The 12863-nt window shown below is 43.7% G+C and overlaps 1 protein-coding gene across 1 annotated transcript in view; it reads right to left on the bottom strand.

The window, feature by feature from the left end:
• Positions 1–205, bottom strand: part of doc2d (double C2-like domains, delta) — a 33631-nt gene extending 33426 nt beyond the window's left edge. The window contains exon 1 of the mRNA XM_042104395.1: positions 73–205. The gene's annotated coding sequence lies outside the window, so the exon portion shown is untranslated. The remainder of the gene's footprint in view (positions 1–72) is intronic.
• Positions 206–12863: the final 12658 nt, after the last annotated feature.

Here is a 12863-nt window from a genome sequence, read left to right as displayed (position 1 = left end):
ACACACACACACACACACACACAGACAAACAAACACACACACACACACACACGCATACATACACACACTTACCCAATGACAGGCTTCATCTGTTCCTCCGGTCCATCTTGTCTTCTGTACTGTTCTCTGTCTCTTACATACTGAAGAGCAACCACGGCTGCTTTCAGTCAATATACCCTTCCCTCTCTCACTCTCCCTCTTTCTCTCTCTCCCTCCCTCTTGCTCTTTCCCTCTTACGCTCAGTCTTTCTCTCTCTCTACCTCTCTCTGTCCCTCCTTCTCACACTCTCCCTCTCCCTCCCTCCCTCTCTCTGTGTGTGTCTCTCTCTCTCCCTCCAGTCCCTCCCCCCTCCTCTGTCATGACGTTTCCCTATAAATTTACGGGGTCTGCCGTGCACACAGTTAGCCCAAAGAATGACACTCAGACTTTCTGCAGTGTGAAGATTTCATAAAGCTAAGAGAGAGAGATGGACAGACACAGACAGATTGAAAAGAGAGAGACAGATAGAAAGGAAGATCAACACAGAATTTGTAAGTGGAAGAGTGAGAGAGAGATAGAGAGAGAGACAGAGTGAATATGTGTGAAATTGGATGAAAATGACTGAATAAAAGGAGGCAGGGAGACAAAGAGCAAAAAAGGATGACAACATTGAACCAACTTTGACTTCAAAAACTGCTCATTCAAATTCAGAAGTGCTTTATTGGCATGCCAAGTATGACATTTGTCTTGCCAAAGCAGAGGGATACAGGAAACGATATATCTAAAAGGCGATGTATAAAACATACCTAGATTTCAACCTATATGTACTTAAACTTGAACCTAAAAACCTTCCTCCCTCTCTCTCTTGAAATGACAAGAAATGCAAGTTTAAAAAGAATTCCGAAGAATTCTGAGGTGGAAGAAAAAAAAACACACACCAACGCTGGGATCTTTTTGTTCCCTGCACAACAGCTATAGTGTACCTATCACCACTTTGCAGAGGGAGCCATGAGAATTAATGAAGAGCTTCAGGATTGCGTAATACCAACGTACAAGAGTCTCTTGATGATCATTTGCCTGCCAAGCTTTAAAGCAGAGAACACCAGTATCTGCCACAAATACAATCAGGTCACGCTTAGATAAGAGCTCAGTAGCAATAGCCCAGTAATAGAATGATTTCTTTATCTTTACCTTTTCAAAAATAACATTTGAATGTAAAAATAGCAGGAGCGCGTCAACCGTAAAGCCTTCATCATCTGAGCTCGTGCTCTCATTCAGTGGGACGACAACAGAGCTGACAAACACTCAGAGCGACGGGAGACTCCTTGGGAGAACGGGGGCTCTTGGAGCATGAGCATCCTCGTGGCGTCTGCAATGCTCTGCTGCCCTGCGGAACTGTCAGCGTGTTCTTGGCATCACAGAGACCGTTCTGCGAGGCCGCACAGCCTCAGGTGCTGGCAAGGTCATGTGATTCCCCTCTCGACCAGCTAGTCCCTGCACACATATGAGACGTGTTGGGCAAACACATCGACAAAACTGGCCCTCTAGGTAGATCATGGGGGATTTAGGAGCAGAACATGGTTGATCTTGTTAATTCGCCCCAGCTGTGACAAAAGAGTTTAGTGTCAACAAGAACGCCATGATCATGTTAACATCTGAGCTTCTCTGATAACATTAGATGGTCATGTCTGGTTGCCTCTCGCTGGCTAGCTGTGTCTATAGACAGGCGTGAATAATGTGCAGGCTTTTCAAATAACGTACTGTACACATACATATGGAGAGTCATGAGGAGTCCTTGTGTATAAATGCTTTTCTTGATTATCGCCAGATGAACAGGTCTGTGGACTGTGGACAGGTTTAAATGGATTTGTGTGTGTGTGTGTGTGTGTGTGTGTGTGTGTGTCTGTGTGTCTGTGTGTCTGTGGTCTGTGTGTGTGGTCTGTGTGTGTGTGTGTGTGTATGTGTGGTCTGTGTGTGTCTGTGTCTGTGTGTGTGTGTGTGTGTGTGTGTGTGTCTGTGGTCTGTGTGTCTGTGGTCTGTGTGTGTGGTCTGTGTGTGTGTGTGTGTGTATGTGTGGTCTGTGTGTGTCTGTGTCTCTCTGTGTGTGTGTGTGTGTGTGTGTGTGTGTGTGTGTGTGTGTGTGTGTGTGTGTGTGTGTGTGTGTGTGTGTTTGTTTCTGCCAAGACAGGTGAGTCTACAGGGAGATGTGTTAGGTGTGTTAGGCTCCCACTCCTGAATCGTGACCAGATGTTGTCATGTAAAGAAAGCTTGTTTATACACCAGTGAAAAACGGCACATTGACATGAGACAATGAGGAGAGGACATAGTGGAATTAGCCATCATTACCCATAATCACACTGTCAAGGGCTCGGCTAAACAAGGTCACTCCCCTGAATAAACAAGTCTTTGAGGTTGGCAGGGAGGAAAAATAACTTGCCTCCGAAGGGACATCCCCTTTCTGCTTAGCAGGTTCGTTTATCCTTTGTTCTCCTCACTGAGACGTCCTTTTCCCACCTAACAGTCAGACTCAGTTGTGGGGTTCACAGCCCAAATCCATCCAGTTAGTGGAACACTTTGAACAGTGGCTGCTGGAATTACATATTGTGTGTGTACATTGTCTATGAAAATATTAAAGGGACACCAGGCAAGCTTGATGCTTTTTCTCTATGAAACTCCCCCTCGCTCGGTCTGAAGCTCTTTTCCTTTTCTTTGCATCTTCCGTCAAGGGTTTTCGCTGCTTCTTCACTAGCTCTGCCATTATACACACGTTTGCAACAATCGCTAGTGTTTCGTTAGCCTGCCTCTGTGCTGTATGCAGGATGTAAACTGATCCTGCTTTGGTCGGCGGGTAGGATACACCGAACTTGCAAGTGAGATATTCTTCTTACAGGCAGTAGGGGCGGGCGAGAGAGTCTTCATTCGCCCTGTAATGAGTCATTTAACCATATACCAACTTACGAAGATGATTAATTAACACGAAAACATTGCCTGTCCCTTTAACTGTCAAATGTTCATAATGTTTTGCTATATAGGGGAAATGACCAATGTTGCTGTGCTGAAGGCATTCAACATGTTGGCCAGTCTACACAGGTATGATAGGTCTTACCATAGACCTTTACCTGCTCACCCCAGGAGAGGAATTCTGGGAAACAACCTCCAAAGGCACCTGCTAATCAGCTGTCATAAGTGGTCAGCGTGTGCTCTTTATTCAAAGGGTGTCACCTAATCCCTCTCTGTCACAGTGGGACTTCTGAAGACATGTCCGTGATTATGTTACCGACTCACCACTCGAAGGTCTACGTCGGCATTATACGAGGTCTTCCTCACAAAGTGTGTCAGTGCTTTTACTTGAGTGCATTGGAAATCCCCTTAAGCCCCAGCGCTCACCCTGCCTGGCACGTCTTCCTCCTCCAGCTGCCTCCAGACATAAAGATGAGAACTTAGTGCCTGTGAGAGGGAGAGGGATGGACTGACATAAGGAGGGTTACATGGAAGAAGAGCTGAAGTGACATGCGATGTATGAAACACGTTGGCTCTAGACTTTCACCTCAATCAAAACATAATATATACTTATAGGCTATATACTATATTTAGCATAATATATACTTATAGGTGATAGATAGATAGATAGATAGATAGATATTTTATAAGCTACATATATTTCATTTCATAATCATTTGCATGTTTGTCACACCTAAATGTTTCAGATCATTTTCAGACTGGCAGAACTGCTTTGTACTAAACATCACCAAAACAAAAGAATATATAATAGACTTCCGCAAAGCCCCCTCCACCATCCCTTCTCTAACTGTCAATAACCAGCCTATAGAGAGGGTTGACTCAGATACCTCGGGACTCAACTTCAAAACAAATACTGAATTCATCCACTCCAAGTGCTATCTTCCTCCGTAAACTCCGCAGACTCCAGGTCCACCAATCGGCTCTGACAGCATTCTACAGATGCTTCATTGAATCCATCATCACCTTCCTGGTTTGGACCACTGTCCATAGAACATCCATAGAAACCCACGGTAACACTTTATAATAACTGCACACAATTCATCATTTATTAAGCCTTTGTTACTTATTAGTTAATGGTTTGTTCATCATTAGTAATTTCTTGTTCATACATAATTAATAATCAGTAAAGCATTTGTTCACGCAGTTATAAAAGGTTTGTTTATAGTAAATAAGCCTATCCAAAAAATATGTTTGTAAGTACATGATTTATACTTAATAAGTAATTAAACAACCACTTATAATGAAATCATTTTCTTATTATAAGCCAGTTGTAAACTATTACAAAATGCTTTGTTCATCATTTGTAAAGCATTGTTCCTATGTTAATTCTCATAAATAAATTATTTGTACACACAGTTATAAATGGTTTGTTCATAGTAAATAAGCCTATACCTAAAATATGTTTAGGAATTATTGTTAATACTTAATAAATTATGCAATAATATTTTGTTGATGAAGTAATATTGCCATTATTTAACAGTTGTTACATACACATGCATTAATGATTAGTTAGGGTGAGGATACATATTTTATAATAGGCTTATTTACTATGAACAAACTATTTATAACTGTGTGAACAAATGCTTTACTGATGATAAATTAGAAATTACTAATGATGAACAAACCATTAGCTAATAAGTAACAAAGGCTTAATAAATGATGAATTGTGTGTAGTTATTATAAAGTGTTACCAAACCCACTAAACGGAATCAGCAAACTGTGCAGCAAAATAATTGACTAAACATACAGCAACACAAATCACCCTGGACATCACACACACTCTACACAGCCAGTACTGCCTCCTACCCTCAGGTCACAGATTCAGAGCTCCTATGTGCAGTGCAAATACAGCCCTGTTTAGCTCTGTTCCCACATCCATACGACTTTTAAATGGCTGAACACCTCTTGGACTTCTTCTCCTTTTAACACTGGACTGTTTTTCATTTTTATTTTATTTATTGCTTATCCATTATGGGGGTACTATTTATTCAGGCTTTCCATATGTCTAATGTGGGCTCTGTGTGTGTGTGTGTGTGTGTGTGTGTGTGTGTGTGTGTGTGTGTGTGTGCGTGTGTGTGTGCGTGCTGCTCCTCTACATGTGAAGTTTCTAATGGAAAAATAAAGTTCTTTGAAGTTTGAAGTTGAAGTTACATGAAGGTTTTTATTATTAAGGGGAAACAAAATCCAAACCTACGTGGCTGACAGAATGTCATTGTTCTGGGTCCATTAGATTAGTTTTCAGCATGTTTCTGTTGCGTTTTGCACTGGGACTGCTCAAAAGCACAACTTTGTGAAAAACAATAGCAATACATTGTGCTTATCAGCCCTGTGTGCCATCTAGAATAATATCCATACAATGACACTGATGGCTGTCAATGAATCAATGACAAACTGCAGCCTCGCCTTGCATTCAGAGTCCCATTAGGCTGTCATTCTGGGAAGATGAAGGGTGTAGCTCCTATCTGAATGCCATTGACTTTTAATGGCATTTAAGACTTAATTGGCTTGATTGATTCACCACACGAACAGTCATCATTTCTATCCTGATGTTATAATTGTGTGACCATCATTAAATATGGAATCAGAGAGGCAGAAGTGTTGCGAGGGGGATGAATAAATAATGTCAAACCTTTTTTTCACCGCCGCCAGCATTTGCATGTTTATTTTGGTGCGGCACTCCAACAATGGCAAACTCATTTTCTCCTGCTTTTATCTGTGGCTAATTGGCCTCCATGCTTACAATGTACAGGCTTTCCGGAAAAAGTCTTCAAGCCTCCCAAACAGTACAAAAAGTCAATTTGACAGATACTCAAGCTTTGATGTGCCCGAGTCAATCAATAACAAGCAGTTGTAGATTAGGAATAGCAGGAATTTGACACAATGCTACATACTGTCCTTTGTTGATCCAGACAAAAGATTTATTCACATTCTCAGAACAATATCATGCAGCAGTACAGCTACTGCCTTCACTCCTTTCAGCTTTCTCTCTCTCTCTCTCTCTCTCTCTCTCTCTCTTGCATCCTCATGTGAATGAATGTCATACAGATGTATGATATGTAATGAATTCTGTTCTAATCCAAATCCATCTTGGCCATCCTTTCTCATACCGTATGTTTTTGTATGGCTATAGTATGGTACCTTTCTGGGGATCTCTGGCATGATACATACAGATAGTTGGGTAGATAGCTGGGTAGATAGCTGGGTAGATGGGTAGATAACTGGGTAGATAGCTGGGTAGATGGTGGGTAGATGGGTAGATAGCTGGGTGTTAACCACACAGCTCTCAACAATGGATCTTTCGTCTGGCTTCCCGGTAATCGTCTGAAAACCACAGACGTGACCATGATACAGTATCTCATAGGGAAAGCAGAAACACAGACGATCGATTAAGAGTACTATACCAAACTCATCTTTTACTCTCCAGGAAGTGCATGGTGTCAGCTTAAAATAGTCTACGCTTAATAAAGTGTATGTTTAGAATTTATGTGTACAGTATGTGCTGTATATGTTTATCTAGTGTCTGCATATATTTATGCCGACGCCTCCAAACATTTTTCTCCACAATTTCCATTCTATTCATCAATATAATGGACAATTTGAAATAAATATGGAAATATTTCATACTGAATCCAACATGTAAAACGCCACTGTGCCATACAAAAGAACATATGTCTGCAGTATTGTTGATAAATTCTGAAACAATGCGAGTTCCTCTATATCAAGAGTTGGGGCTGTAAAGTAAAGGGCTGTGGTATGTGAGTGATAATAAAACATTTGCCGGGACAGAGAGAGGCGAGCCAGGAACAGAGTGTGGAAGAGGGAGATGGAGATGGGACGACTGAGTAAGCAGAGGAACATTTTCAAAATTGGCACGGGGTACGGAGAGATAATCTCTCCCTATTACTCCAGCACAAAGACTCAGTTATGGTCTATTAAAATGGGGGCAAGAAGATCCTTCTGCCCCCCTCCCCTCCCCTTCTGCCTCTCCCTCTCTCCCTGTTTCCACAGGCCACAGATAACGGGCACCTCCATTTACATACACAGATGGAGAGAAAGCGCCACACTTGTGCAGCACACAGACAGATACTGAATGGGAAAGGGAGCGAGATGGGGAGCAAGGAGAGGAACATGAATAAACCAGCGATTGGGGGAATCCACATTTTTACCACACATTTGTCCTCCACACATCCTTGCTCGCAGAGTCCACTCTCCTGTCCCTCTTATCTCTATAAAATCCAAACCTGGCCCTTAGAATTCAAAGAAGTTCAATATTGTACCAGGGTCATTGTGCTGCATATTACAGTGCAAGATGCTGCAAAAAAGTAAAGCTAAATGTAGCCTACTTCTTCTTTACTCACTTATTCATTTTTAAAAAGTTAGGGTGGCTGGAATATGATCCTTGAGCACAGTACAAACCCTGCATTGTCCATGTTTAAATAAAGTCAACAGATATCAATATCTTTCTTTTGACACGAAATGAAAGGTAGAACTGACAACACAGGGGTGAGGAGTCAAATGTAATATTGTAGTCAAGGTTGGTATTGCCATCCTGTTGAGAGCAATGCTGCATGCAGCTGGGATGTTCTGTTTGGGTTCTATATTTTACTCAGAAGCCGTAGAGGCAGTGTAAATAGTGGATATGTTTGGCAGGGCAGACCCCTTGTGTGTTGGTGAAGTTCAGAGGCCATGTCTGTGGTGGTGTTTCTGTGTGCACTGTGCAGTAAAGGCACATGTATTGACACTTCAAATGCTGTAGAGGACACACACACTCGTCTAAAAGAGGAGATGCCCAGAGCAGTGAGATGGAGAGAGAGAGAGAGAGAGAGAGGAGAAAGGGAGAGAAGGAGAGAGAAAAAGAGAGAGAGCGCTCTCTGTGATCACCACCCTCCTTCTGCTCTCCAGAGGGGTTTGGATTCCATTTATTTAACTCTGGCTCTTAGCCTTGCCTGTCCTCCTCCTCTCCTTTTTCTCTCTCACGCTCTCGCTCTCTATCTCTAATCTGGTCCCTTCGCCTCTCTCTCTCATTCTGTTTATGCCAGTCTCACTTTTGATCATTTTTTCACTCTCACTCTCTCTCTCTCTCCGCCTCTGTCTGCATCTCCTCATTCTCTTTTTGTCCTCCTCCACTATTCCTTTCTTCATCTTTTCCCTATTACGTTTCTTTCATTCTATCATTCTTGTTAAAAAATAGGGGATCCGGTTACCCCCCCCCCCAACATTCTAAATCAATTGTATGCACCATATTGCTATGTAGCATAGTAATGTTATACACCATTTCAAAGCTTTGACTCTTGGGAATCCAAAAATGACAACTTTTGTCATGTACAATCTGTATAGTGCTTTACATTCTCAGATTAATCTTATTATGTCTCAATTAAATTTGATCCAAAATGCCCCCCTCCGCTTTTGGTGCTACCCTGACTTCTGGCTGCAGTGTAGCTGCAGCACAATAAGTAGATGCAACATATTGGGTACTGAAATATTCACAAGAATCCATAGAAATTGAATCTTCATGTTGTGTTATCCAATATTAGTTGTACAGATGTATAGTCTATCTTATACACACTCATTGAACCAACAAAGTAAATGCAAAAATAGAGCCATTTTTGTAATCATTCCATGGGGTGATGCAAGAACTGTTTAAAAAACACTGTTGTTTTCCATTTGTCAACATTCGGTGTGCCCTGGGCCACTTAAAAAAGAACCCGAAGACGAGCATTTCTCTGTTTTTGCTGACATGTCAATGCAATCTGTCAAGCGCTCAAGACAGCATTGAACCGACATTGGGAAATGAAGTCCAAATTAGGTTGAAAAAATGTCTGCGACCAGACAGTGAGCAAAAATATTCCAGACGACACTTTGGGAGCTTTATGCAATATGAAAGAACATCTTTCTGAGACAGAAGCTGATAAGTTGATATATCTGTCATCTGTAAAATCTGTCATTTGAGATTAGACTGTGAGATGTATGGAACTTCTATGTTTGATGACTCCACTGTACACAGTCATGGAACCGCAGTTCTAATTTTAGAACAAACCCACGTCCCAGTCCTTTTAGCCTTTTAACAATTCCTTTTTTATGGTGAACCCTCTCATAGCGCCATACAGTACAAACGGTTTCACGGTGATTTAAATCTTTGATGTGCAAGCAAAATGAATTGGGCCCCTGGGTACTGACTCACTGAGAATGGCACTGGAGCAGGAGGACCTGTTCTATTAGCAGCCTGGTTGGGGCAGAGGGGACCTCTGGGGCTGGAGTGCGTTGGTCTCCGGGGATGATCTGGAGGCAGGAGCCTTGAGCTCCGCCCAGTCCTGGCCTCTCCCACCGCAGCCGACCCAGTTTCCCACTTTTCTGTGGCATCCCCACAGTGGACGTTATATGTTCTCTCTCTCTCTCTCTCTCGCTCTCTCTCTCTCTCGTTCTCTCTCTCTCTCTCTCTCTCTCTCTCTCTCCCTCTCTCCCTTGTGTGCACCCTGATCGGCCCGTCCCCCTGACACACTTTCACACTCTCTGGACCCCTCTTGTGCTCCCTTGTATATCTCCCGCTTGCACTTGCTCCCTGCTTTTGATGAATGGCGGGCTCTTTCACTTCTTTATTTCTTTATTTGTTTGTCTAGGTGGTGAAGGGGGCCAGATAGTGACAGGTGACTGATGAATAGTCACGGCCTCTCCTGCTCTCTCTCTCTACCCCTCATTTCCTCTCCCTCCATCCCTTTCACTTTCTCCATCTTTGCTATTTCTCTCTCATTTTTCCCGCTCTTTTTTCTCTCCCTCTGTGTCCCTCTCTCTCTCTCTCTTTCTCTCTCTCTCCCTTTCTCTCTCAGAGGTATTGTACCTGTACCTGGGTTAGCCCTATCAGCATATTCCCATAAATAAACTGGGAAGCGAGGAGAGGAGGGGAGGGGGCAGTTGGCCCTCAGGCTGCTTCACTGAGCATGGGTTGGACAGCAGGAGAGGAGCCAAGTGCTCCAGAACACCGCTGAAGGTGACACGCACAGAGAGAGAGAGAGAGAGAGAGAGAGAAAGAGAGAGAGAGAGAGAGAGAGAGAGAGAGGGTGGGGGTGAGGGGTGGAGAAATAGCATGGGGCATATGGAGAAGGAAAGCCAGTCCCGGCGGCATGGGGGGGCTTTGGGGGGCCAGGCCCGTCCTGGAAGTCATCTGTGCCCGCCCTGGACGAGCTTGGCTGCTCCAACCAACCCCAATCCCATAGATTGATTTTGAACACTTATTAAATGTAGGCCTGTATTATACGTTTGTCAATCTAGCAAGTAGCAAATAAAACTTGTAAAATCTGTATTATTCCGTAGCTAATCAATCAGGAACATTAGGTAAGCCCATCGCCTAAGTGGAGAGGAGGTTACGTGGCGCAGTCTACTTCATTTCTGCACTAACCCATGTCATCCGATGACAAATATAGCTTATCGGCTCGCAGGTAGGCTATATCTCATATCGTAGTTAGTAGAAGTAGGCCTAGTAGTTTCTGGGTTTGTTTGAGAGCGTTAACCTTTACTGTTTTTTTCTTCTGACCTAGTCGGAGAACAGGGAGCTTGTTACCACTCCAGGGCCGAAGTTATCCGTAACTTCGGGGCTAACTCCCTAACACTCTATCTGAAAGTGGTTAGCAAATGAACGAGGATTTTGGTTTTATCTGCAGATTTATTTTTGCATTATTTTGAATATGACTAGCTCCAGTCTCAACAGCACGTCTACTTTTTCCACACGCATCTCAGTTCTAACACACATATCCCCTCTCACTTTTTCTCCCTGCGCACGGGGCTCTCTTAAAGGAGCTGCACCATTTTACAACAATTGCAGCTACATTTTCATATTAGAATGTTTTGTCAAGTGTAAGCTTAAACTACCGTGATCAATTTAAGTTCCCGTGCCCCCCCTGGAAAGGTGTAATGCCCGTCCGTGAATTTGTGTCTGCCGCCGGGTCTGAGGAAAGGGTGGAGAGAGAGAGAGATGGAGAGAATAACATGGAAAAGAAAACATGGAGTGGGATGTGGGGACGAGTTAAAGAAAAACAACAGACAGAGACGTACACTGTTATGGCTAAATGTGTATCAAAAACGGCAAAAGCACTCGTGTTTGGGGCTCTGACCTTTCAGAGAGAAAAAACACATAGAGGGAAAAAGATGGAAGCACAGAGAGAGAAAGAGAAAGAGAGAAAGAGAGAGAGAGAGAGAGGCACTGGCAGCAAAAATAGGTTTTGTAATGAGAGAAAGAAGAGAATTTCATGCCATGAAACAATCTATTAAATTTGAAATACCAATTCGTTTCTGACTTAAAATAGTCCAATCCATTGTATACTCTTGCATAACATGCTGGTGATGTATTCAGGCGCCTCATTAGCCACAAATTTAAACAAAGCAGTAAATATAGCTGTGATATATTGGATTTTTAATTTGTATCTGAGAAAGAACAGAGAGATGGAGAGAGAGAGAGAGAGGTGGAGAGAGAGAGAGAGATTGAGAGAACAGGAGCAAGGAACATACATCTACCCAGAGAGAGAAGATTTGGATCTGCTGCCTGCCTGAGAGCAGCGCGAACATCAGATTTGTTATGAGACATGATAGAGACCGGGGGGGGTCCGTCAGGAGAGTATGACGGAGAGATGGTCACTGGGAGATGGATGGAGGGAGTGGTGGATCAAGAGTGAGCTGATGCTCCTCTGACGGCTCTGCCGTTGCGTGTAGCCTTCTGTTCAGCACATAGGCGTGTGAAATGAGGCGGGAAGCCTGCCATTATCTCCCAATATTGTGTCATTAGTCACCTATGACCTCACGCCTCATTAGACAGCCAACCCCAAATCTATACTGTTACCGTCTCCCAAAGACTGCTCAAATTAACCAATCATAGCTCAGTCACTCTTCTCTTTAGATCACACACACACACACACACACACATGCACACACCTGCCACTCAAGGTCTGATAGTTTGCCTATTGAAGATGAGCTATGGCACATTACTGTTCACTGCTGGTCATCCGTCATGTGCTATCGTTCCACTATGCTGAACCTCTGAGGTGGGAGGGGGCACTGCCGATTTAGCACCTTGCAGCTGCCCGTCTGTGTGTGTGTGTGTGTGTGTGTGTGCGCGTGTGCGTGTGTGCGCGCGCGTGTGTGTGTGTGTGCGTGTATGTGTGTGTGTGTGTGTGTGTGTGTGTGTGTGTGTGTGTGCGTGTGCGCGCGCGCGCACGCGCGTGTGTGTGTGTGTGTGTGTGTGTGCGTGTATGTGTGTGTGTGTGCGTGTGTGTGTGCGTGCATGTGTGTGTGTGTGCATGTGTGTGTGCGCGCACGCGTGTGTGTGTGTGGCAGTTGTTGATTGCTATGATTTTGCCCGTGAAAATGGCCTCCTATGGGCCTGCCTGTGTTTCTTTGGCCCACAGAATGCATGACAGCAGCAAAAAGAAATGGGGGGGGTGGGAGTCCTGTTAGCTGACTCCATTATAGGCGCACCCTTTTCAAACACCTCATGTCCATTGGGAGATGACTACGGAGTCGAGCATCATTATTATGGACATTAATGCTTTTGCTGGCATTCCCCCCCCCCCCCTCTTAATGTCTTGGTGGTAAAGAAAAGTTCAGATTTTCTTCGCGAAAAACACTAAAATGCAAAATAAGGGTTTTGGGTGAGGGAGTAAGCATAATTGAGTGTAACAAAGTGGAACCCCCCCACCCACTGCCTACAGGGAGCTTCGACCGGAGAGAGAGAGAGAGAGAGAGAGAGAGAGAGAGAGGAAAGGGGGGAATGAGAGGAAGGACAAATTAAAGGAAGAGAGATGGGGTCACTAGATTCATTCCTCTTCTCTCCTTGTATCAGGAGAGAAGATATAGTTAATAAAGAAATCTTTAAAAAC

The sequence above is a fragment of the Alosa sapidissima genome, chromosome 1 (assembly GCF_018492685.1).
Source record: "Alosa sapidissima isolate fAloSap1 chromosome 1, fAloSap1.pri, whole genome shotgun sequence".
NCBI lineage: Eukaryota > Metazoa > Chordata > Actinopteri > Clupeiformes > Clupeidae > Alosa > Alosa sapidissima.
The sequence above is the reverse complement of the archived record's forward strand: the minus strand, read 5'-3'. Positions and strand labels throughout refer to the sequence as shown.